Here is a 26,465-nt window from a genome sequence, read left to right as displayed (position 1 = left end):
TTCCAGATGACTATTAAGAATAACTGTCCTTTCTAGAAGGGGATTTTTTGTCTAAAGCGTTTACTCTAAGAGTCTTTGGGATCATTTGGATTTCTGACAAACAGTTTATAAGCTTGAAGATTAAAACACTTGCCAGAACAGGAAATCTGCAAGGCTATGCAAGTTCAATAAAATTAGATGGACAGATTGATCCTCTGTAGTCCCACACTCGGGATCAGACCAGTGCTGAACCAGAGAATTTGCTGGACCACGGGAGGTCAATATTGCAATGAGTGAGTCTCTTTTTATTTTTTATTTTGCCGAGGTGAATAAATGGAACAACACAGTGATGTGTCTTTTTCCAACTTCTGCAACAATTCCGCCTTTTGTTGTATCAATTCTGTACTGACACAAGCTCACGCTCAACAAGCAGTGGAAGTGTTGGTAATACTGTTAATCTCTGAGAAGACATATTTAGGGCAAATTTAGAGCTAAATAACAGCACAGAACATTGAGAACCTGGACTGGTGGCTGTAACAAATGTTGCCAGATCATGAGAAATTTGGCTCCCATTTCGGCTAAGTAGACATCCAGCTGATTAAAATCATGCTAAACCACAGATGCTGCTGGACCAGAGAGTTCTGGACTAGAGAGGTTCACCCTGTGTTTTCCTATTGATATTTCTTTTCTCTAATGTCCATCGTATGCATTGTATCAAATTTCATGCGGTGAGGGATGGAGCAGGGTTTAATGGCTGCAGGAAGCCTCTGGACTACTGAATTTGTGGTACATTCTTCATGGCTCTCCAGCAGTATATATGAGCAGCAGTTGATAATGCCAAGGTCTAATTTAAAAGGTTGTGTAAAATTCGCTGCTCCGCTTGAACAGGTTTAAAGGAGCCAAGATGTTGGCTGGGGTGGTTTAATTTGAAAATGGCTAAATAAGTGCAATGGATGTTCAGTCTCCAAGCTATGACTCCTTCACCTATTTGGGTTTTTCCCCATTCTGTCTTTTAGTAGACCATGCATGTCATACCGAGAAGCAAGATCTGAGGAGATACTCTAGCTCCTTTTCATTTCCAAAGTGCAGCCAGCTTTCTGGTGTACAAAGTCACTGGCATGCATGGGGCACCAAGTGATGGAAAGCCAGTAGTACATGTTAATGAACATGATCTACAGGTAGGTCTTTCTCTATACTGCAGTTTTGGGGACTAATTAAGTGGAGTCTTTCAGGCGAAACTCTTTCACTTACTCCCTTGCTTTTTTTTAGTTTGGCAGGATGTTAGAATGGATGACTTGTCTCCCTCGTGGGCTGCTATTCCTATGCATGACGGAGTGAGCTAAGGATGCACTGAAGTATCTTAGCTATTTGTCTCCTGTTCTGCTGAGTTTGGATGTCTTCTAAAGCATTTTCTGAGGCAGGTCAGTGGCGATCTCCATTCGTGTGATCTCTCATGCACACACCCACGCCTCTCCCTCAGTTTTCAATGGCATCCTCTTTTTTTTTTTGCATCGGATTTTCTCTTTGAGAACAAAAGGCTTTTGCAGAAGTTCCCCGTTGCTTGTTCCTCTGTACTGCAGAGCAGCACGCAGTGAAAGAATGTGGGGAGAATTGTTAGTCCTGGCAGGCCTCAGTCCTGTGTCACATTTGCAATAGATCTGCTGTGGGTTGGTTAAGAAAATAGTCTGATCGGGATAAGTACCTTGTACCACCATGCCAAGCTAAAGAGTCTTAATGAAGATTCCAGCAAAGTCACTCAATCCAAAGACATTGACATTACCACGCAGGCCTAAATAATCTCCAGCTGAGTTTGGCTCTTGCCAGCAGCATTGAAATTGATAGTTTCTTTTTAACAGAGGAAAGGATGCAGGGTGAATCAAATGGGACCATAACAAAGCCTATATTTCTGGTGGCTTTTTTCTTCTCAGAACATAAGAATGGCCATACCGGGTTAGGGCAAAGGTCCAGCTAGCCCAATAGTCTGTCTTCCGACAGTGGCCAGTGCCCCCAGAGGGAATGAACAGGACAGGGAATCATCAAGCAATCCCACCCCTGTCACCCATTCCCAGCTTCTGACAAGCAGAGGCTAAGGACACCATTTCTGCACATCCTGGATAATAGTAATTGATGGATCTATCTCCGTGAATTTATCTAGCACTTTTTGGAACCCTATTATAGTCTTGGTCTTCACAACATCCTCTGGCAAGGAGTTCCACAGGTTGACTGTGCATTGTATGTAGGGTTGTGAAGGACTAGTCGCCCCCATGCTTTGCTGCCTCTATCAGAAAGAGGCAACAAGGGGGGAAGAAGGTAGTACTTCAAAGCGGTAGTGCTGCATGGAGCCTGTGTCAGCGGGGAGACCCCAGCTGACCCCGGGTTCCACGTGGCGCTTTCATCTTTAATGTGTAGCAACAGCCCTAGGGCTTTTTCTACACTTCAAAGGTGAGACACCCTATTGGCTAGTTGAATAGTCAATGCAAAATGCATCGACTATTTGATTAGTCAATTACCCACAATTTAACACCCCTACTTGTACGAAGCTCTATCAAGTTCAATGTCTGACCACAGTTCAGCACATTTCACTTATTCCAAACATCTTTCCCATAGGCCGCTAGACTGAATATTGCATCTTTTGCTTTACAGAAACGGGTATCTAGCTATGGTGAGGTAGGAATATAACATATATGTGGCAGGCCATACAGGCTGGGATCCTAAACTGAGCTATTAAGAGAGGTGAAAGTGTGTAAGTATAAGCAGATGGAATTGTGGAAGCTGTTGTCCTAACAAACAAACACTATGAAGTGCTAGAATTCAATATGGAGAAAGATGCATTCTAGGTTCTTTTTTTAAATCAGGAAAATGCTGTACAAATGAGAAATCGGTCCTAGTGAACAGAATGCTTTTCAAGGCCAATAAGGCAAATATTTGATCCTACAGCTGTGATTTGCACTGAATGCATGTTCACTGTGTCCATCTGTTCTGTGGTTCTGATGAAACTCAAACTCAGTTTAGTATGTAGAATAGTGATAGAAATGTAGCCGTGTTAGTCTGGTGTAGCTGAAACAAAAAACAGGACTATGTAGCACTTTTTGATCTGAGGAAGTGAGTCTGGCCCACGAAAGCTCATCACCTAATAAACCATCTTGTTAGTCCTGTTTTTTGTTTCAGTTTAGTAGAGAGAGTACAGATCAACCTGAATAGTGCGATATTCACCAGTGTAAGCTATTGGCCCTATTTCAAACAGAAATGTCCCAATAAACTAAAAACTTTAAGTTCTATACAAATTCCTAGCCTCAAATATATTTCTAGGTGCATACATGCCTCCTTTTCTGGCATCGACTAAATCTTTTCTGTCTCTACAACATCAAAGTATCCACAAAATATTTGTCTCTCTGAGAACTATGTTAAAGGCTCCACCTTTGATCAGCTGTCTGAAGGAACCAAGAGAAAGGTCTTGAAATAACTTTTCCCAGAAGTGCAGAAAGATATATTTTGGAGAACTTGTCATCTGTGTGTCCATCTGTCTGTCTGTAAGTCCATTTGTTTAATAACTCCTAATAAACAGTAAGGGTGCATCTAGACTGGCAAGATTTTGCGCAAAAGCGAGTGCTTTTGTGGAAAAACTTGCCAGCTGTCTGCACTGGCTGCTTGAATTTGCACAAGAGCACTGACTTTGTAATGTACAAAATTAGTGATTCTTGCGCAAATACTTTCCCGCTCCCGCTCAGGAAAAAGCCCTCTTGCGCAAGAATACTTGCGCAAGAGGGCCAGTGTAGACAGGGAAGAACTGTTTTGCGCAAAAAAGCCCCGATGGCTAAAATGGTGATCGGGGCTTTCTTGCGCAAAATCGCTTCTAGACTGGCCAAGGATACTTTTGCGCAAAAGCATCCGTGCCAATCTAGGTGCGCTTTTGCTGAAATACTTTTAACGGAAAAACTTTTCCGGTTAAAAGTATTTCCACAAAATCATGCCAGTCTAGACGCAGCCTAAAAGCTGGGACCATCAAATTTGGTATGCAACTTCTTCTCCTAACATAAAGCAGGGTCAGGGCTGGTTGTGCCAGGACAATGGGATGTGCCTGGAATTCAATGTTTTCATACTGTAGAATAACCACAGCAGGGACACCGAGGCTATGTCTAGACTGCAGGCTTCTTTGGGAAGCTTTTCCAGAAGAGATCTTCTGAAAAAACTTCTGAAAGAGAGTGTCTACACAGCCAAAGTGCATCAAAAAAGTGATCTGCTTTTTTGAAAGATAGCGTCCACACTGAATGGACGCTATCTCGCATTTCAGCTGTGATTACTATAGGCGGATTGGCCATCAGGGCACCTGTGCATTTTCTTCTTTCCTCTTCTTTCGAAAGAACTCCCTCTTCCCCATCCACACACGCCTTTTTCGAAAAGAGCTCTTTTGGAAAAAGGCTTCTTCCTCATAGAAAGAGGATTACCGCTGTCGGAAAACCTGTGCTGTTCTTTAGATTTTTTTGCGAAAGAACACGATTGCAGTGTGGAGGTAAGTGAAGTTTTACGGAAAAACGGCTGTGTAGACATACCCCAAAGGGCCAGAGATGGAGACCAGAACAGCTGTAAACTCCATTGGGCTAGCAGGGGGGCAGGAGCAGAGAAAGGGACAGCTAGGGATGTTAAATATTGGTTAATTGAATAGTCAAGTAACCTCATGAATTCTTATTGGAAAAAACAACAAATAGTCTGGTAGCACTTTATAAACTAACAAAACAATAAAACAAAACAAAAAATAAAGTTCTACCAGACCATTTGTTGTTTTTTTCTGTACCAGACTAACTCGGCTACCCCCTGAAGCTTCTGAATTCTTATCGGTTAGTCGACTATTCTGGGGGCAGGGCTGGAAGCCAGTGCGCTCTGGCCTCACTCCTGAGAAGACTCCTGCCAGGTGGGAGATGGTCCACGAGGGGATCCCGTTTAAAAACCAGTTCCCCTTGTGGACTGGCTGCCTGTCGCTTTGTGCTGCTGCCTCTGATAAAGAGGCAGCAGCGCAGGGTGGCAGCAGCCCCTGTCTAAGGGAGGGGAGATCTGAGCTCCCGAACCCGGCACAAGTCGGAACTGAGTTGGGCTGCCTGCTCGCCCAGCTCCTAATACACTTCAAATGCAGAGCTGCAGCAGGGGTAGTTTCTGGACCCGTTGCAAGCCAGGACAGAGCCGGGCTGCTGGCCAGCCTGCTAAAAAATGTACTGGCAAGTGTGGCAGGGGTGGCCAGCTGGTGGCTCTTGAGCTGCATGCGGCTCTTTGCTTAAAGAAATGCGGCTCTTGCTAGTTCTGAGCTGCATGCCTGTACTGCTCACGGCTGGCCGCTCTGCACCTGCGCCCCAGCGCCTGGAGGGAGAAGGACCATAGGCGTGCGCAGCACATTTCATTAGCGTGCACCCAGGGAATTTTATTTTTTAAAGGCGAACATTTATTGAATACTCAATCATAAAGGACATTATTTTTATTCATCAAACAAACTAAAGAAACTAAAACTTAACTAAACTTAATTTTTTTTAAATTAACAACTAAACTTTACTTAAAAGAGCGTCTCATGTGATTCAATTAAAATGCAAAGCCACTTTTTTTTGAGACATTAGGGTGTGCCTGGGCACACCAGGCCCACCCTCTGCTCATGCCTATGAGAAGGACCAAGGCATTGGATTAGAGTGGGGGGAGGCTGGGGATGCCTGGCTCTGGGGGAGGAGGAGGGGAAGGGGATTGGGTTAGAGCAGGGGGACTGAAGCACCTTAAACTCAAAGTCTTCATGATGCAGAATAAGAAAGCCAACACAGATGTCATATTTAAATTCCAGGGCAAAAAAAGAATCAGCATGAACCTGGTTTACAATGTGCTTCTTTAAAGAAAAAATTCAAAGGCTATTGTTTGCCAGGGCAAAGCAATTATTCTGAGTTATGAGTCTCTCCCTTATTGTTTTTGAACCTCTCATATTTGCAGTCTGGTACAGACGTGAATTTTTAGAACTATGTTTTGTGTTATCTATCTATCTATCTATCTATCTATCTATCTATCTATCTATCTATCTATCTATCTATCTATCTACAAGGAGTAACTGTTAATCTGAACGAAGGACTTAGTTTGGATTAACTTTAAACTGCCGCGTGTAGCCGCGGGCAGTTCGTTCGAACTAAGGGGATTTAAAAATGGCACCCACCCGGGAACATGCAAATGAAGCCCGGGATATTTAAATCCCAGGCTTCATTTGCAAGTTTGAATGCCTACATTAGCCACCCTAGTTCAAACTAGGGGGCTAGTGTAGACATACCCTTAGTCTATGAGGTGCCACAGGACTCCTTGTCGCTTTTGCAGATCCAGACTAACATGGCTACCCCTTTGATAGTTCCAGAATATGTGCATGCGTGCATGTGTGTGTGTGTGTACAGACGCACAAACGTAAGAATGTTGCACTTGGCTAATAATACTGTGAAATGCTTGCTAAGTTCTAGATGGATAAATCAGCATCACAAGTTGAGTTGTTACCCCCAAAAGCAGATATCAGGTGGATTAGCTAGTGAGGTGCATCTGTTTCACATTCTCCCCTTCTCCTCTTCCAACATATTCCAGTTCTTTTCAGACATCAGAACCCTGAGACAAACCATTCCTCTAATCAGGCTGTACAAATGCCATCTCTTTCCAAGTGGAAAAATATGGAGGAGGCCAAGTGCAGCAAGATCCAAATACATGCCACCCAGAAGGACCAGGAAATATCTCCTTACTATATTTTCTTTGCTACAGGTTGAACTTCTCTAGTCCGGCATTCTCTGGTCCAGCAATATCCATGGTCTGGTATGATTTTAGTTAGCCAGATGTCCACTTATCATGGGTGTGGCCAAGTTTCCTGTGGTCCTAGAAAGTTCGTTTACAGCCACCAGTCCTGGCTCTCAGTGTTCTGTGCTGTGATTTAGTTTTAATTTACCCCTAAATGTCTCCTAAGAGCCCAATAAGCAGTGGAAGTGTTGGTCATGCTGCTAGACAATATTGACCTCTGTGGTCAATATTCTCTGATTCGGCACTGTTCGGGCCTGAGGGTCTGGACTACAGAGGTTCAACCTTTAATTGATTTAGCCTTTTCCTCTTGCTTTTTGCCCTTTGTCCGGAGAAAAGTGAGATTATAACAGGATAATTCACATTTCCATGTAGATTACACCAGACAGGGGTTCTTTCTCATAGATTCTCATAGATTTTTCTGGGCTAAATTCTGTTCTTTGACTGGTCTAGATCCAGAATGGACTTCAAGAGAACTGATTTCAATGGTTCTGTCCCTCTTACATCCTGTTACACCTACTTCTCCACAGGTAATTTACTCTTCACTTATTTAATTTGGTTCATTCTTTAGTACAGTATCCCTTATTTCATTTACAAGACTCATGGTTTTGATTCCCAAGAATGGCTTTTCCCGACAGTCTCTCATCATTGTTGCTTTTGTCAGGGATTGATTTATTCTGTAGCCAAGGTTTAGAATAAATTGCTGTATAAAATTAAAATTTGCTGTCTCAGAAGTGGGTGGTTTGGTAGTGCATTCCATAATGTCATCTTCTCTGCATAGAATAAATGTGTGTCTGCTTCACCCGTAACACCCTCAGTGCAATTTGGCTATCAGTTACACCAAAGAATTCCACTGGAATAATGCCACGTAAATCAGTGAAGTTACTCCAGATTTATTCCAGTGATATATAGAGTTTCCAGTGTTACATAAAATGTGCCGCCTTGTATGTGTGCACAGTGTAACTCTCTCTCCCCTCAAATGCACACACCGCACGACAGCAAGTCTCCGAGCCCTGTGGGGATAAAAATAGGAGTGTCCTGTAGACATAGGGTTTTGGGCTGGAGCCTGGAGGGTGGAGCATCTCAGAGCCTGAATGTCTATCCTGCAATTTGAAGCCCCAGATCATCAACCCGGGCTCTCAGACTCGCTGCCGTGGTTTCTTTTTCTGCTGCGTAGATGCACTTTGAGTCATTCCTCACCAAAAGTAACATGGAGACGGTAGAAAATGGCTCCCCCATGAAAAGGGTTTTAAGGTTTAGAATTGTCATGGAAAATGCAACCCGTGTGGCGGTAGCGTGGATAGAGAAAGCATGCAAAAGGTGCTTAATAAATCCCTAGTTCATCAAATGAAAATGCCAAGCCAGCTCTCTGGGGTGCTTGACACACTATGTTTAAATGTTAATGAGGTTCTTTCGTCCAGTCTCCCTGTGAGAGCGACTGAAGAACAAATATTTCTAAGATAGACGTAGGGGTTTGAAAGCAGACTTGCCCCGGTGGAAATGGGGCCCCCTGCCTGGTTTTTTTTTTCATTGACTCTATCAAACAACAGGCTTCATTGCTCTTCAGTACTTTGCAAAGTAGAAAACTGGGCCAAAGAGGTTGAGCAACATTTAAATTGAATTGTCTAACAGCTGATGGCAAAGCCAAGCATCTAGAGCTGTTGGGCTGAGTTTAGTCTCTCATGGGCAGCAGGGTAAATTAGAACACACTCCCCTGAAGTGACCAGAGTTACACTGTGGGAAAATTGGTCTGAGATCAGAGTCGGGCCAGTAGTTTCCTTTATAGCCTAGGGTTCTCTGTGCTCTGATCCTGTGTATTCTGAGGTGGTTTAACGGGTGACGATGACCTGTATTTATTTCATTGGCCTCCTTCGCAGTGCTGCATAGGACACGCCATGTCAGCGCATCCTTATCTAAAGGCTTGTCCGGATGTAGAGGGAGTGTGTGGCAAGCGGGGGACTAAATCTACAGTGCACTAGTGCAGCGGTGTTCAAACTATGGGTCACAACCCAGGGCTGGGTCGTGGAACGTCGGGCACTGGGGCTCGTTGCTGCAGGGGGATCAGGCGACGGGGAGGGGGGGTGTGCTAGGGCAGCTACCTGCCTCTCCTGGCACTGCAGACTGCTGTGTCCCAGAAGAGGCCGGCAGCAGGCCCGGCTCCCAGGTGAGGGAGAGGGGAGAGCACACAAGGCTCTGCGTACCGCCCCTGCCCCGAGCACTAGCTCTGCACTCCCACTGGCTGGGAACCTGCTGCTGGCTGCTTCTGAGGCGCAGCCTGGTCTGTGGTGCCAGGAGAGGCAGGGAGCTGCCTTAGGCCCCCCGCTGTACTGCTGACCAGGAGCCCTTTGAGATAAGCCCCTCCTGCCCCAGCACTGAGTCCTCCCCAAAGCCTGAGTCCCTCCTACACCCCAAAGCTCTCATCCTTTGCCTCACCTGGGAGCCCCCACTCCAGTGAAATGATGTTGGGTCGAGGGCATCAATGATTGTCTTCAACTGGGTCATGAGAAAAAAAGTTTGAAAATCCTTGAACAGTGTGTATGCAAGGACTGACCTTGTGGGCCCAGCTACTGTGCACTGAAAGCTCCCTCAGAGTCATTCAGCCTGTCCTAGGGAACTTTTAGTGTGCAGTCCAAGGGTCCGTATAGCCAGGTAGTGCACAGCATGCTGGTGCACAGTAGATTGACACCAGGCACTAACTCTCCATTTCAACAAGCCCTAAGGCTACATCTACACTGGCCCCTAAAAACGGAAAAGTGATGCAAATCAGGTAAGTCAGCATAGGGAAATCCGCGGGGGATTTAAATATCCCCCGCGGATTTAAATAAACATGTCCGCCGCTTTTTTTCCGGCTTGGGGAAAAGCCGGAAAAAAAGCATCTAGACTGGTGCGATCCTCCGGAATAAAGCCCTTTTCCGGAGGATCTCTTATTCCTACCTCAGGTTTTTAGGGGCCAGTGTAGACGTAGCCTAATAGTTTTAGCCTTCACTGAAGGCCAATGTGTTACGCACACTGAGTAGTGTCTCACTCACCCAATGATTTCAGCCTGGCTACTTGCAGAGAGAACTACCATTCCTGAATGGTCTGGAGCCAGTGGCAATCAATATTTTCCATCCATGGGCGGAATAATTTTTGTTACATGCACCGAGGCATGTGCAGATGTGCACCACCAAGAGCACCATGCTGCTAGCTGTGGCAGCTGTGGGTGTTCTGACAATCAGCTAGGTGGCACCTGAATTTCTCCCGGGTGGCTGCCCAAGCTCACAGAAAATTGGTGGCAATCTCTGGTTCCTCTTCTTGATGACTTCACTCCTCAGCTACAAGGGTCTGGCTAGGAAAGACAGAGAGGGAAGATGGCACTTCTGCACCTAACATGTGTGACTATCAAGCCCATATAGTGGCAGCTCCCTGGGTGACTTGGTGGCGGAGTGAGTCAGGATAAGGCAAACTCCATGCATGATGGCATGATCTGGAGAAAACTCTGAGTAGAAACATGGCAGGAAGCTGTATTGCTGTGCTGCTTTTCAGGATCACACAGGATCTCACTTTGGAAGTGTTCACAGATCAGCTGGATCATGCAGTACATGCTGGAGACATGTCACCTTCAAGGCGGAAGGAATTTTACCTGCACTTGGTGAACTATGCTGTGCTTGTAAATCGGCAAGAGCTAAGCCGTGGCACTCACATTCCTGTGGATCAAATGCTCCGTGATCTCTTAGCTGGTTTATGAAATTCTGGCCCGAGACGATTATTTTAGGTGCATGGTGTTCTATTCTGCGAACTCTCAGAGCGCTGTTTCCTGAGAAATAAATGAGACATTTCCAGGAGGGGCGAGTCATCTACATCCAGTAACTCGTCTTATGGATCTTATGGAACTGGGAATTTGTGGGGGACTGTTCAGATCCAGGGATTGTGTTAGGCCCATTACAAAGAGAAAGTGCAAACTTTTCAATCTGTATCCATGTGAATCTTACAATAAGGGTTCCTGGTACAGTGGGTGTCACTAATAAATAATACAAAATACAGGACTATGTAGCACTTTAAAGACTAACAAGACGGTTTATTAGATGATGAGCTTTCGTGGGCCAGACCCACTTCCTCAGATCAAATAATGGAAGAAAATAGTCACAGCCATATATACCAAAGGATACAATTAAAAAAAAGTGAACACATATGAAAAGGACAAATCACATTTCAGAACAGAAGGGGGATGCGGGGGGGGGGGGGGGAAGGAAGGTGAATGCCTGTGAGTTAATAATATTAGAGGTGGGGAAGGGTAGATGTCTGTGAGTTAATAGTGTTAGAGGTGATAATTAGGGAAGCTATCTTTGTAATGGGTAAGATAGCTGGAGTCTTTGTTCAGGCCTCCGCGGAGAGTGTCGAATTTTAGCATGAATGCCAGTTCAGAGGATTCTCTTTCAAGTGTAGATTTGAATGTCTTCTGAAGTAGGATGCAGGTGATTAGGTCATTGAGACAGTGTCCTTTCTGGTTGAAATGGCAAGCAACTGTTTTTTCTTTGTGATCCTGTCTAATGTCTGTTTTGTGGGCATTGATTCTTTGGCGAAGGGTCTGAGATGTTTGTCCAATGTACATAGCAGACGGACACTTTCGGCACATAATAGCATAGATTATATTTCTGGAGGTGCAGGAATATGTATTCTTGATCTTATAACTCACTTGGTTAGGCCCAATAATGGTGTCAGCAGAGTGAATATGTGGACAAAGCTGACAACGGGGTTTGTTGCAAGGGAAAGTACCAGGGTTGGTATTAGTGTGGTATGTCCTGTGGTTGTTGGTAAGAATCATCTTGAGGTTAGGTGGTTGTCTATAGGAGACTATGGGTCTGTCTCCCAGAGCTTCTTGGAGTTTAGTGTCCTGTTCCAGTATAGGCTGTAATTTATTGATAATGTGTTGGACAGATTTAAGTTGGGAGCTGTAGGTGATGACAAGTGGTGTTCTATTGTTGGTTTTCTTGGGTCTGTCTTGTAGTAAGTAGATGGTTTCTAGGTATTCGTTTGGCTCTTTCAATTTGCTTTTTTATTTCTCCGGGTGGGTAGTTGAGGTTTATAAATGCTTGGTAGAGATCCTGAAGTTTCTGGTCTCTGTCAGTGGGATTGGAGCAGATGCGGTTGTATCGAAGGGCTTGGCTATAGATGATGGATCGTATGGTGTGTGCTGGATGGGAGCTGGAAGCATGTAGGTAACTGTATGAGTCAGTGGGATTTCTATAGAGGGTGGTGTCTAATTTTCCATTGTTGATTTGTACTGTGGTGTCCAGGAAATGGATCTCTCGTGTGGAATGGTCCAGGCTGAGGTTAATGGTGGGGTGTAGGTTGTTGAAATCTCTGTGGAATGTCTCCAGTGTTTCTTGGCCATGCGTCCAGATCATAAAGATGTCATCAATGTAGTGTAAGTAGAGAAGTGGTAAAAGGGGACGGGAGTTGAGGAAACGTTGTTCTATGTCAGCCATAAAGATATTAGCATACTGTGGGGCCATGCGTGTACCCATGGCTGTGCCGCTGATCTGGAGGTATAAGTTGTTCTCAAACTGGAAATAATTGTGGGTGAGAACAAAGTTACATAGGTCTGCTACCAGGTTGGCAGTAGTGTCCTCTGGGATAGTGTTTCTAATTGCTTAGTAATCCGTCTTCATGTGGGATGTTGGTGTATAGTGCTTCTACATCTATGGTGGCAAGGATGGTGTTATTGGGGAGGTTATCGATGTTTTGTAGTTTCCTTATTAGTAAATAATAGTAATGGGACACTGGATTAGGATGCCTGGTTTCCTTCCCTGCCCCCAATCTGCTGGACAGTTCCCTTTACCCCATTGTTTTCCCTTCCACCTTTCATCGGTGTTGCTTGCTGGGGCAGGGACTGTCTTACATTATGCTGGTTCAGTGCTAGCACAGTCGTGCTCTGTTCTTGGTTGAGGCTTGCATTCACTACTGTAATGTAAATAAGAATGACAAGCTTTCCTCCTGCCTTACAGTTTCACTGGTGTTTTGAGCAAGGGCGAGCCGCTTTTAACTGTGAAGCCCCTTTCTGCACTATTACAGGGGGACTGCAGAACAGCAAGCCCATGTTAAACTTTAAGCATAAATGGATTCCGAAATAAAGTTCTGGGTTAAGAGTCCCTCTAGGGATTACTCTGTTTTTCTTGGGCTGAAACATCTGTCAATATCTAGAGGATGGTGGTCCGGTTCTTCCACAGGCAAGGTCTGAGAATTTCCATGCAGTATCTGGTATTTATTTCTGGCTGATGATCATCAGTTTACCAGTTTTTCTCCTAATTGTTTCCTGAAAGTGATTATCTCCAGAAAATCTCTGTGGATTTGCAGGGACTGGAATGTTTCCCCACCAAGCTGTATGCAGCCCGACATCAAAGTAAACTAGGAAACTGTTAGCAAGCACCAACTGGGTCTGCGAGGACCAGTTAATGCACAACACTTTAGTGCAAAGAAATCACACCACAGTAGTGCACATTGCTGCTCGGTGCAGATCAATGTACGAGCACTGAAAGGCATTGAATTGTCAAAACTGAAGTGGCACAAAACAGAGTCGGTTTCATCCAATCTTCCAACACAAATCATTTTCTTTCGAAGGTTTAAAATAGAAATATTTCAACACTTTCTAAACAAAAAAAATCCAGTTTTACGGATCAAAATGACTATTTGTTTCAAAATGTAAGCAAAGTGGGAAAATATATTTAAAGAAAATAAGGTTAAACTCAAAACAACCTTTTGATTGGTCTCAATGGACAATTCTTCAAAAGTCAAAAGTTTTGATTTTTCATCTCAGACAGGAAAGCTACTTCCTACAATGCTGATTGCAACAGAAATAGTTTGGTTATATAACCCTTGTCTGTATGTGTGGGCAGGGACTGGAATTAAGGGGCAGTGGGAAAGATAATCTGTATAACTTACTTGCAGCACTGATGGTTATTAATGTTGTGGACATATTTGAAAATAAAACCTTCCTGACACAACACAATGTAGTCTCCCTGTCTGTCATATTCTGTAGTGACAAAGAGTAAACCCACCATAACTATTTAACTTTTTGCAATGTGTTTCTACTTTCTGGCAGACTATATCAGGGCTGTGATTCTTCAGGATCAACAGGCTGACCAAAAGACATGACAAATTGGAGGAAAGACTTTTTTCCTGGAATTAAATGCACACTAGTATTGACCCCGGGAGTTAAGAAAACTCGACCAACAGACATTTCCCAAAGCATTGTGGTCTTCATAAACTTCAGTTTAACCTGAGTGAGAGACAGCATCTTCTCCTATTACTCTTAGGGAAGGGGAAGTGGTCAGAGGAGTCTTAAAATTGTGAACACTTTCAACAGCTGGAGAATGCAGATGGTCATTTTTGACTCAGAGAATTGGCCTGAGAATATTGCAGGATGTTTTGTTCAGACTAAAACATAGTGATCATAATGAAAAACACCTCTTTCTAAAGAGGACTGTGGAGAATGGAGATGAGTCCTTTCTTTTAATACATTCTTGTCCTTCCCGCTTCCAAAATTATTAATAACTGGTGTCATGAAAACCAACGGCAAACTCCCATTGACTTCAGTAGGTTCAGGATTTCACCCAGTAGCTTTTCTATTAAACAACTGGGACATACTCATTTTGGGATTGGGCCTTATTTATAAGACTCACGTCTAGGTTTCCTGCTAAGATTTTCCATCCTTGAGCGGGGCGAGTTTTGTTTTGTGCACCAATTTTGAGGTCGTGTGCACTTGTTCCGATGTGTGCCACCATGGCACCCACCAGTTACTAGCAGATATCATATCTATTTAAATGTTATGGCAGAAAGAATACTAAACCAGCCTTTTCCCAGTCAAAAAGAGTGAAAAGAGCTGTTAAGTCAGAACTTTCACCCACACATCCTTATTATTAGGGCTGACCCTAAGTGCCAATGTATTGTATCATGCCATCAGTTACAGATAAAGTAAAAAGACATCGCAACCTCCCCCCACAACACACACACTCATACCTGCAAAGTTTGACCAATATGCTGTTTTTCTGAAAGGCCTGTGCTGCGTCGCTACACAACACCAGCAATAAATGGTGGCACAGACCCCAAGGAATCAAACCTCAGGAGAAAGATTTCAGGTACTTTTCTCCCCAGCAACATCAAATTTTAGGCAGCTCTATTCTTCCCCTCAACTAGCATAAATTGTCTTCAGTTCCAGCTAATGGCTCGGCACAGTGGGGTTATGAAATGCACAGGGGATGAGCTAGCAGGGTAGGCAGGCAGGGGAGGGGCATGTGTTTACAATGTTGTTTCCATTAACAGTTGAGGGCCAGCTCAACCCATTTTAGGGATGAAGTTTCAAAGCAAACCTGGGACTGGACAGGACACAGAGGAGAGACAGAGGCAGCGGGGTCCCTGCCCCAAGGAGCTTAGTACATCTGTTGATTATGATTTATTTTTGCTACCAGGCTCCTTCAGATCTCCCAGCCCTAAGTGTTGGGCCACTCGCTGCCAGTCCGGCCCCATGTCCCAATCTCCCTGGCCCTGGACCAAGGGATGAGCTGGCAGCTGCTGTCTCTGGGGAGTGTCTGTGGCAGAGGGCAGGCAGAGGCGAGACCAGAGGTTGGCAGCCCAATCTGAAACGGGCAGCACCATGTTGTGCACCATGAGCTCCTTGGCTGCCGCCATGTCCCGCTGCCAGGTCACACCAGCGGTGGCACCCGCAGGTGGCCAGAGCCAGAGGCGGCTTTCAGCTGTAGCCGTGACAGCTCTGGCTGGTGGAGGAGCCGCCGCCAGTCACGCGGCTCTGGTCTCAGCTGCAGCCACTGGAACAGCTGCTGCCCATCATGTAGCTCGGGCCTTTGGAACAGCTGCCGCCAGCCACGAGGCTCCAGTCCCGCAGGTCAGGGGTGGATGAGAGTTTTGCGGGGCCCAGAGCTGCACAATTTCACGGGGCCTCTCTCACCTCTCACTGGGCATCTCCTCTCTCCCCTGTGTTGTGCGGCGTTTCAGCACGCCACGCACGCGCTCCTCCACCGTGCGGTGCGCAGTGCTGTTGAATTTAAAGTGCTGTATCCCGCTGGGCCTGTCCACCCCTGAGCGCGGGGCCTGGGGCAGCCGTCCCGCTCACCCTGCCCTATATCCACCGCTGCCGCAGATCCAGCCCTGGAGCATCTGAACAGCCACTGTGTGGCCCTGCTGAGGAGGTGGCAGGGGCTCAAATTCTTGGTGTGCGCCCATGCAGACACGCACCTCAGAGGGAACACTGCTCACAGCTGTGAGTTTGGGTCCCCCACATGGTGACCAAAGTTCTTGTTTGATTTATCGGGCTCTGATCCTTCAGTTGACTACCCTGTGCCTGCTCCGGATACTAGAACTCAGGACGGGCTGGGCCCCGTCCCTTGTTATCACCCTGATGTCTAATCTTGCAAGCGACTCATCAAACTCCGCTTGCTCTGCATGGCTCTACTCCGCAAGTAAATGGCTTTGTTTCTAGGATCAAAGCCTTTAAGCATCCTACCAACAAAACTACTGACTTGAATTGTCCCCAGGAAGCTGCACTTGCCATCATATCCACTGATGGAGCAGAGCAGGGACAGCACTCCTGCTCTTTTGAACTTGTATGCACTGTGCATGCGAAGTCCTGCCACACACACAACGCCATTTTATACAGAAACCTGGTGGGGGTTGCGGTGGTGGGGCAAGGTCATGCTGGCAGAGTACTTGCCCTTAAAACATTAGGGCTGCATCTAGAGTGGCATGATTTTCCAGAAATGCTTTTAACGGAAAAGTTTTCCGTTAAAAACATTTTCGGAACAGAGCGTCTAGATTGGCAAGGACGCTTTTCCTCAAAAGCACTTTTTGCGGAAAAGCGTCCGTGGCCAATCTAGACACGCTTTTCTGCAAAAAAGCCCTGATCGCCATTTTTGTGATCGGGGCTTTTTTGCAGAAAACAAATCTCAGCTGTCTACACTGGCCCTTTTGCACAAAAGCTTTGCGCAAAAGAGACTTTTGCCTGAACGGGAGCAGAATAGTATTTCCGCAAGAAGCACTGATTTCTTACAGTAGGAAGTCAGTGCTTTTGTGGAAATTCAAGCGGCCAGTGTAGACAGCTGGCAAGTTTTTCTGGAAAAGCGGCTGATTTTCCGGAAAAACTGGCCAGTCTAGACACAGCCCAGGGCTGTGCCATTGTACCACTTCAAAGGGCTACCAGGTCAGCAACTAGACTCACTTGAATACATTTCTGCAGTATTAAGGGGGCGGAGAAATAGTATAACTTAAAAAGGAAGCGCGTATTTCCAAATCCAGCCCTGGAGATCTATTAGTGTCAGGCTGCCTGTCAGAACTGCTTAAGTGGCGTTGTCATGCTGGAGGAGTAACAAGGATATAATTTACATATATGTCTGCTAACACAAGAGTATAGCTCATGTCCCCTTTGTCCTACCAACTGTCTGGTTATTTGGCTTTTTTCAGAGTGGGAGTCGCACAGCCCTTTGGACACTGCTTGGAGAGCACTGAGAACTTTCTACCAACAATAATTAAGAAAACCATTGCATGTGTAATATGTCTATCCTACTGGGGGCTGGATTTCTATTTATAGTGATGCAAACTGAAAGGGACCAAGGTTACAGCCACACTATAAACAAGGGGTGGGAACTTTTTTTAGGTTGGGGGCCACTCACCCCCAGAAAAATCAGTCGGGGGCCAACACACGTAAGAAGCAAAAAAACAAAAAAAAACCCAAACCCTCACTGAGCAGCTCCCGACTGAGAATGAGAAAGACACCCCTCACATTTCCCTCGCACACCTTGGGGGGCCCAGGCTTATGGTGAGGGGCTGGGCTGGAGTACCAGCACAGTCTCGCAAGTGCTGGGCAGGAGGGAGCCCAAAGTCTTGGGGGCCCAATCCAGGCGAGCCATGGGCTGCATCTGGCCCCGGGCCTTAGGTTCTCCACCCCTGCTATAAACTTACATCAGTGTAGCTACATCATTCAGCAGTGTAGACATCACTATATTGATGGAAGTGTTTCTTCCATTCACATAGCTACTGCCTCTCACAGAAGCGACTCTGCACTGAGGTAAATGTCACACGCAGTAACTTTTCTGAGTGGAATAAGCTGTAAAAAGGTTTCCTTGGATTTCAATGTATCTCAGTCAATGTCATATGTTTGTTGGGATAGGAAATCACACCAATTTAGGCCACATGTTCACAATATCAGACTATAGGATATATATAAGAAAACAAACATTTTCCCTGTGCAATTAGGGCTGCCAGCAGCCACAATGCCCCCCTCTCCCACATACACACCCCACACTATTTCACTATCCTTAAAAATACATCCATAAATATTATTAATCACAGTGGTCTGTAATTGAGGATTGTCATTTTCTGCAAACATCTGCGAGACTAGAAGTATACAGACTTGCCACTCAGTAAACAGGCACTTCTATTTATTTACAAATTCAGTAGTCTAGGGGGACAGCAGTTATGAACAACAGAGGCAGATAGAGTGAAAACTGTTTCTAAAAGCAACTCACGTCCGGAAAATATAGGGATATTTACAATAACCTTGCCAATGTGTCGAAGGAAAAAGTGTCTTTCATCACTCCACTACATTTGTTTATAATGTTGTGTAAGAAAATACTCCAGAAAGAAAATTGTCTGGATTGTGTGAGAAGTACTTAGTCAATAATGTACACAGAATCCACGTATGGCGTTACAAAACAATATTGATATTCCAGGAAAATACATCTGGTTTTCACTCAATAAATTAACCAATTCTTGGTTCCTAGAAGTCATTGGGCCTCTACGTTTTATACAATTTCTTCATTGTTGTTAAAGCATTTTTTGAAAGTGGACATGTCTGCTAAAAATAAGGGTAAGAGATAAACCTCCATCAATCTGTGAACTGTAGTTTCTTTTAAAAAAGCAACTGCATTTAACCTACAGCATACCAAGAATGAGTTTGACATTATCAACATGCTAACGAGTATTGTGTGTTCCTCCTAGCACCCAGTCCTGCAGTCCTCTCAAAAACCACACTCCTATTCTCATTACGCTCATATTTCACGGTGCCTAAGCTTGGTGAATCAGAGCCAGGAGACACAGGCCAGCCACGGGAGTTTAATTGAAACGTAGACATATCCTGCGGTCCCGCAGCATAAACCCTCTGGTGACTTTTTACCAGATTAAATAATTGCCAACATAATAACTCCTCTCTGTCTGCTTCATGCAGGGCTGAGGGGGCTAAAAGATAAAGACTATTATGGGATGCATGGTTGAGTGGGAGCAGGAGGCGGTGGATCTTAGGGAAAGGTGTATTTTCTTGTCTTTGGTTTTAAAAGCAGATAAAATAGAAAACATGTTTCTATTTTCCTATGCTGTGTTTTCTTCTGTTAATGGTTTCCTTATTCTCTTTGGCTTTTATCCATTCAAGAATATACTGCATCTCCTAAACTCATGTCATTTTAAACTTTATATAGAAGCAATAATAATGACATTGATATTGTCTTCAGAGTGATAATGTGTTGGATATACTGTCAAAATAGAAAAGTTGTTTTCTAGGGTGAGCCACCTGTTAGAAAGCAAACAGGTTCATTAAAAGCTATGAACTAAGACCCGGTCCTTCATTCTTTGTGCAACCAAAACTGCCATTGATTTCAGTGAGGATTCAGGATCAGGCCTAAGTTGATATATCGACATAATTATATACATTCTCCTAAAAAAAAATCCATCTGGTTTTCTTAAAGGTGTCTGCTGGAACGTTGTATTCCCTGAATACTGCATTCAGTGTTCATTGAAAAATCTAGGTTGCAAAATTTCTCCAGAGAAGCTAAGAACAGAGTGTGCATCCAAGATGCGGGGTGAATTTAGAAGCAACTTAAAACCAGACAAATGATCAAAGATTTTTCCCTTCGCCCTGGTCTCCACTAAGGATGTAAGCGACTAGTCGACTACCTGATAAGCATATGCAGAGAGAGGCAGTGGCAGTGGTGGGGGGCAAGGAGCAGGAGCCAGTGTTGCGGGGAGCCAGCTTAAACACCGGTTCCCCCCAGCACTATTTCTGCAGGGAGCAGGGAAGGCAGAGGCATCCCAAAGGCTGCGCCTCTTCCTTTGAAATGTACAAGAGCCACCTGCTCTTATACATTTCAAAGGAAGAGGCACAATGGGACTGCTTAGGTCCCTACTCACGTGGGTTCCCCACTGCACCTCTGCACCCGTGGTCCTTGTACATTTCAAAGGCTGAAGCGCAGTGGGATAGCAAGCACCCCTTTTATCGACTAATCGAGTAGTTCCATTGAGTAATTCCATCGACTACTTGATTAGTTGATTAATCAAAATTTAACATCCCTAAACTACACTAGGGCTTTATTTCAAAATAACCCCTCTTAGGCTGAATTAATAAGTGGAGCATCCATACTACCAAGCCGGTTATTTTGAAATAACGGGCTGCTTATTTAGAAATTTGTATTCTGGGTTTTCTCAGGGAATACCATTAAATTAGAAATAGTTATTGTGAAATAGCGGAAGTGTGGACGCTCCGGTGCTGCTATTTTGAAATAAATCCCCAGAGTAATTCGAACTCATTACTCCAGTGTGTGTCTTGGGGGCTTTAATTTGAGGTAGTGCATCCACACTAACGAACCTGACTTGGACTAATTCCAAGGCTTTCCCATAGGCTATGTCTAGACTGCAGGCTTCTTTCGAAAGAGGCTCTTTCGAAAGCATCTTTCGAAAGAGCCTCTTTCAAAAGATCGCGTCTAGACTGCAGGTGGATCTTTCGAAAGAAAAATCCGCTTTTTCGAAAGAGAGCACCCAGCGAGTCTGGATGCTCTCTTTCGAAGACGGCCTCTTTACATTGAAGAACGCCTTCTTTCGAAAGAGGAACTTTCGAAAGAAGGCGTTCTTCCTCGTGAAACGAGGTTTACCGCCATCGAAAGAAAAGCCGCATTCTTTCGAAATAATTTCAAAAGAACGCGGCTTGAGTCTGGACGCAGGGGAAGTTTTTTCGGGAAAAGCCTACTTTTCCCGAAAAAACCCCTGAGTCTGGACACGGCCATAGTGAGGACACACTATTTCGATTTTGTTATTTCGGGAGTTATTAAATCAATTTTAGTTGTTTTGAAATAGTTTCACAGTGTAGATGGGCCCTTCCTTTGGTTTGGTTTTTAAATGAACATGAATGGGACAGACCCATTTAATGGGTAGCAGGTTTAAAACTAATAAAAGAAAGTTCTTCTTCACACAGCGTGTAGTCAACCTGTGGAACTCCTTGCCAGAGGAAGCTGTGAAGGCTAGGACTATAATAGAGTTTAAAGAGAAGCTAGATAATTTCATGGAGGTTAGGTCCATAAAAGGCTATTAGCTGGGGGATAAAATGGTGTCCTTGGCCTCTGTTTGTCAGAGGCGGAGAGAGATGGCAGGAGACAAATTGCTTAATCGTTGTCTTCAGTCAACCCTCTCTGGGGCACCTGGTGCTGGCCACTGTCAGCAGACAGGATACTGGGCTAGAAGGACCTTTGGTCTGACCCAGTACAGCCGTTCTTATGTTCTTATGTTCTAATGACCCTTTTCCTTGAGAAAGAGAGACTCGCATAATCTGGTCTCTCCCTTTAACACTTTGACGCCAGAGTGTAGTGATTTCCTTGGTACAACCTCTAGGAGATCAAGGAAGAATGAGGAATGGTAAATAAAGACATGTTGTGTTGGGCATGGCACAGACCATCTGCCCATCAAAAGGGTGCTAGCAAAATGGAAGGGAATTCCCAAGTGAAGTAACAGGACAGGGATCAGCAGTTGTATTGACGAGTCTGTGGAGCTCTGCCAGCTACACCAGCTAGCTATCCGGTTCATTAACCCACAAAGTGATTTTTTCCTCATGTAATGGGAGCAAGGAAGGGCAGGCCTCTGTATCAGTTGGCCAAGAAAACGTGGAGGGATTTTCCCTCCTGTGAAGCCTCTATACACAGCTACAACATCAGATGGGACCATTTAAGCCCTGCGATTGGACAGGGAAGATCCCCCTCCAGGGGCGGCCCAACTCGGCCGTTGCCTTGGGCGCCGCCTTCAACGGGGCACCCGGGGCGCCTGATGATGACGTCACTCCATTGAGGGCCGTGCAGGCGGGGGTGCCGAGCGCGTGTTCCGCCTGGGGTGCCAGCTGCCGTAGCCCGCCTCGGGCCGCTCCTGTTCCGCTCAGTCATAGGCCAGCTCTTTGCTGCCGCAAGAGACCCTCTCACTGCAAGACCTGGCCTAAAGGCATGCTGAGGGCGGGGAGCAGAGGGCAGACCTGTAACACTGTGCACTATGAGGCAGTAGCGGCTGTGTGTCTTAGGGCAGCAGTTTTCAGGCCTGCTTTCTCATGACCTGGCTGAAGAAAAGTGTAGATGCTTGTAAGCCAACATAATTTGACTGGCGTGTGGGCTCTGGAGTGGGCCTGAGGAGGAGAGCTTTGGCTTGTAGGAGAGAGCTGTGGCGTTGAGGGGGCGGTCAGGGCTGGCGCAGGAGGGGCTTCCCTCCAGCAGCTGCCAGTCAGCGGTGCAGCAGGGGGGCTAAGGCCTCTCCTGGCACCGCAGACCAGCCTGTGCCCCAGAAACAGCCAGCAGCAGCAGGTTTCCAGGCAATGGACATGAGGAGCAAGTGCTCAGGGCAGGGGCAGTGCATGGAGCCCTGTGCACTTTCCCCTTTCTCCTCATCTAGGAGCCAGGCCTGCTGCAGGTTGCTTGTGGGGCACAGCATAGTCTGGGGTGCAGGCTAGGCAGGAAGCTGCCTAAGCACCCCCACTGATCACCTGATCCCCCTGCAGCAAGGAGCCCCAGTGCCTGACATTCCACCCCCCAATCCTGGGCCGCAACCCCCACTTTGAAAACCCCTGACTTAGGGCATCCCCCCCAACTGCACACGCTCTGCTTAAATGATCCCAGGGGCGGTGCCCTCCCCTTGAAACTCTCCAGACCTGGGCTGTCCTAAAAGCGGTATCATGCCACCTTTCTTCACCATCCCCTGCAGCTGTCAGTTCTGCCCTGGGCCTGCCAGGCATGTAGCTTGGATTCTCATCCGAAGTTCTTAAAGGGCCCGGCTTTTGTTCCTGTTGAATTCAATGGCAAAACGCCCAAGGGCTACAACAGGAGCAGAGTTGTGTTTTTGTGCCAGACCCCCCACTGTCTTGCCTTTCTGCCCCCCATCCTCAGGCACAGAACTGATCAGGCTGAAATAATGCAGCGTTTCAGAAAGTGGAACATATTTTCTGTAGGTCCATGACCTCTTGCAGTCTCCCAATCAGCTCGGATCTTTTTGCCCCACCCTTTGGCAGCGTACTTGGTTAAATATATAACTGCATGTGCTGATTAAGACTGACAAGCATTACAAACAAACATGAGCCAGCACAGCCAGCTTTGAAATCATGTTTATTGAAGTATTTTATAGCTTTTTTGTTCTCAGAGCGCCTTTTATATTTATTAACTTAGAAGTGACTATTTTTTTGGCCCAAGCGCTCTTTCAATAAACTGCATCTTACATATTCAAATATTTGCTTTCAAATTGTTCAGAGGGATTATAAAAAGCCTGGGGAATGTGGCTGGAGCTTTACCCCTTGGCTCACAGTTTGCCTAAGCCTAAGCGGAAATTTATTTTAATTTTTGTGACGTGCTGGCCAATGCGTTACTTGACACTGGAAGGTGGATGTGCCATCTTAAGCATTGATGGGGCATGGAAATTGGTTTTCTATGGTTATTAAGAGGGAAAAATAAAGCATAGATCCCCTGGGTAATTTCACAGAGTTCTGGATATGGCTGGGAGAAAAAGAATAGATGTTACCGGCAGTAAACCTTTTAAAGATCAAGAAGTTGATCACAAACTAGATAGCCAGGACGTGACGCTCTTCTCACACTGCGGAATGCATTGATGTACGTGCAGTTACAGAGTGAAATCCTGGTCCCATTAACATAAGTGGCAGGGCTTCCTCTAACTTCAGCAAGGGCAGGGGGCTGTGATAGAGCTCTATAAAATCACAAATGGTGTGGAGAAAGTGACCCTCTTTGCATAACACAGGGATTAGGGGTCACCCAATGAAATTAGTAGGCTAGAGGTTTAAAACAAACAAAAGGACGTACTTCTTCACACAATGCTCAGATAACCTGTGGAACTCCTTGCCAGGGGATGAGGCCAAAAGTATAGCTGGGTTAAAAAAAAAAAGAATTTTCTAATTTCATGGAGGATAAGTCCATCAACAGCAATTGTCCAAGATGATCAGGGATGCACCCCCACGCTCTTTGTATCCCTAAACTTCTAACAGCCAGAAACTAAGACTGGACAACAAGGGATAGATCACTCATAAAAGTCTTGTTCTGTTCATTCCCTCAGAAACATCTGACACTGGCCGCTGTAAGAAGACAGCGCTAGATGGACCATTGATCTGACCCAGAATGGCTGTTTGTATATTTTAGTGAGTGAAAGGAGAATACATTCCAACTGACACATCTTCTCCTCCTAGATGTGTTTCTTCAGGGTCTGATCCTGTCTGCTAGCACACCTACATTCATGGCTTTTCAGACCATTATGATCAGCTGGTCTGGCCTCCCTGTAAAACATAGACCATAGTAACAGCTGCATCAAGCCCTAAATTCCTATTGGTCACTTTGGGTGCTCCAGGAATGCAAGCCAAGTCCCTGTCTTTTCACAATGCTGTAACGTAAGCGTGAAAGCCTTTTAAAGCCTGTAGATTATTTGAATCGCTTGGGGGAGTTAGGGAGGGTATTGTTCTAACAAAGAACAGTGTACAGCCCAAACTCTAGTGCTTTCTTTGCTGGTTTCCCCAGTAAATCGCAGAGCAAGACCTGCTCAGATGGGGCATGTCTACACGGCGGGCTAAAACTGAATTAAGCTATGCAACTTCAGTATGTTAATTGTGTAGCTGAAGTCGAAGTAGCTTAACTCGGCTTTAGGTGTTGTCTACACAGCAGGAAGTAGAAGGAAGAGCGCTTCCTCCTTCAACTTCTCTTACTCCTCGGCTGTGTCTACACTGGCCCCTTTTCCGAAAGGGGCATGCTAATTTTAACCTTCGTAATAGGGAAATCCGTGGGGGATTTAAATATCCCCCGTGGGATTTAAATAAAGATGTCCGCCGCTTTTTTCCGGCTTGTAGAAAAGCCGGAAAAGAGCGTCTAGACTGGCCTGATCCTCCGGAATAAAGCCCTTTTCCGGAGGATCTGAAGGTAGGAATAAGAGATCCTCCGGAAAAGGGCTTTATTCCGGAGGATCGGGCCAGTCTAGACGCTCTTTTCCGGCTTTTCTACAAGCCGGAAAAAAGCGGCGGACATCTTTATTTAAATCCCACGGGGGATATTTAAATCCCCCGCGGATTTCCCTATTATGAAGTTTAAAATTAGCATGCCCCTTTCGGAAAAGGGGCCAGTGTAGACACAGCCCTCATGAAATGAAGGTTGCAGAAGTCAGAATAAGAAGCCTGTTATTTTGAAATGATCTCGAAATAACGGGCTTGCTGTGTAGTTATTTCGAAATAACGCTGCTGGGTTGACAAGCCCATGGAAACCAATAAGGCGGCATGTTAGTAGAAAAGGAATATTTCATCCCTAAAGGCTGAAAGCAGCTATGAACTGAGGCTGGAGGGGAAAGCAAAAAATGTCATCAGCTGAAATATCTACAGGTTACTGTGGGTGAATGAGCTGGGGTTTAGCAAAGTTAATGATTTTAATGTGGTAATGAGCTAGGTGTGTGTGTTTGTGTGTTTGCCATCTCCTGGATGGCAGCAAGACTGCTCAGCGGTTTGTCATATATCCTACACTGCTCACAGCTCATCATTATGTCACAAGAATGTGTCTAGGCCAGTGGTTTTCAAACCAGGGTACATGAGGGGATAGATGAGAAAAATCTGACAATGGCGGACAATGCCTTTTATGTAGTAAGATGTGTGGCAGTCAAATCATAGGTCTATAATGGCCCTACCTCAGATAGGGGTAAGTGGTAGATTTCATTATGTGGAAAGGGGTACTCAGCCTAAAATATCTGAAGGATGCTCGTCTAGGCCATAGTTCTCTTCTCCAGCGGCGAGGGGCCACACCACCGTAGCCAGTGAATAAATCCTTTCAGGAGAACATCACAGCCCTGATATTTAGCTGCCGCCTGACTATGGGACTGTCATCTGTTGTTGAGCCTGGCTTGGACCTCGACAGCAATTCCCTACTGACATTGCAGGGTGACCCTTCCTTCACGTTTGCTCAGAGTGAATCCCTGAGACTGTCTCTGACTTGCAGTCGCAGTGCGTCCTTCCGCCGTTTGCCTGTCTCACTGCATTATAGCAGCCGCTGACAGAGTGACAGTCCCCTTGTGTTCTGACGGTCACTTCTCTGTCACTTCACATTCTTCACCGCGTGCCATGCTGACATCTCACTGACTTCTAAATTATAGTCCCCTTCAAATCACCTGCAGTGCCAGAGCATTTTCTGCTCAGCATTCCCCTCCCATGTAGCAGGGACTGAGCCAGGATCCCCTTCCCCTCTAGCAGAAGGAAGGGCAGGCTGGTTATGAACCCCATGTTAAGAACCCAAACTCAGATATGGGCTAGAACCCTTTAATCTCCAGCTGTAAACACAAGGGCTGTGTCTACATTGGCACCCTTTTCCAGAAAAGGGATTCTAATGAGACCAGTCGGAATTGCAAATGCCGCGGGGGATTTAAATATCCCCTGCGGCATTTGCATGAAC

At 45.6% G+C, this 26,465-nt stretch overlaps 1 long non-coding RNA gene across 4 annotated transcripts; it reads left to right on the top strand.

Moving 5' to 3' along the window:
• On the top strand, positions 1-24,603 carry LOC112543762 (uncharacterized). 4 transcript variants are annotated; one of them, XR_012906643.1, is made up of 6 exons: positions 1-272; positions 996-1,157; positions 1,249-1,400; positions 2,623-2,722; positions 7,219-7,295; positions 13,847-16,398. It is a non-coding gene; the product is annotated as an uncharacterized LOC112543762 (long non-coding RNA). The 4 variants fall into 4 exon arrangements; XR_012906641.1 differs by lacking the exons at positions 2,623-2,722; positions 13,847-16,398 and adding an exon at positions 24,106-24,603; XR_003086987.2 differs by lacking the exon at positions 2,623-2,722.
• Positions 24,604-26,465: the final 1,862 nt, after the last annotated feature.

The sequence above is a fragment of the Pelodiscus sinensis genome, chromosome 12 (assembly GCF_049634645.1).
Source record: "Pelodiscus sinensis isolate JC-2024 chromosome 12, ASM4963464v1, whole genome shotgun sequence".
Lineage (NCBI taxonomy): Eukaryota > Metazoa > Chordata > Testudines > Trionychidae > Pelodiscus > Pelodiscus sinensis.
This window is presented reverse-complemented; position numbering and strand designations above follow the sequence as displayed.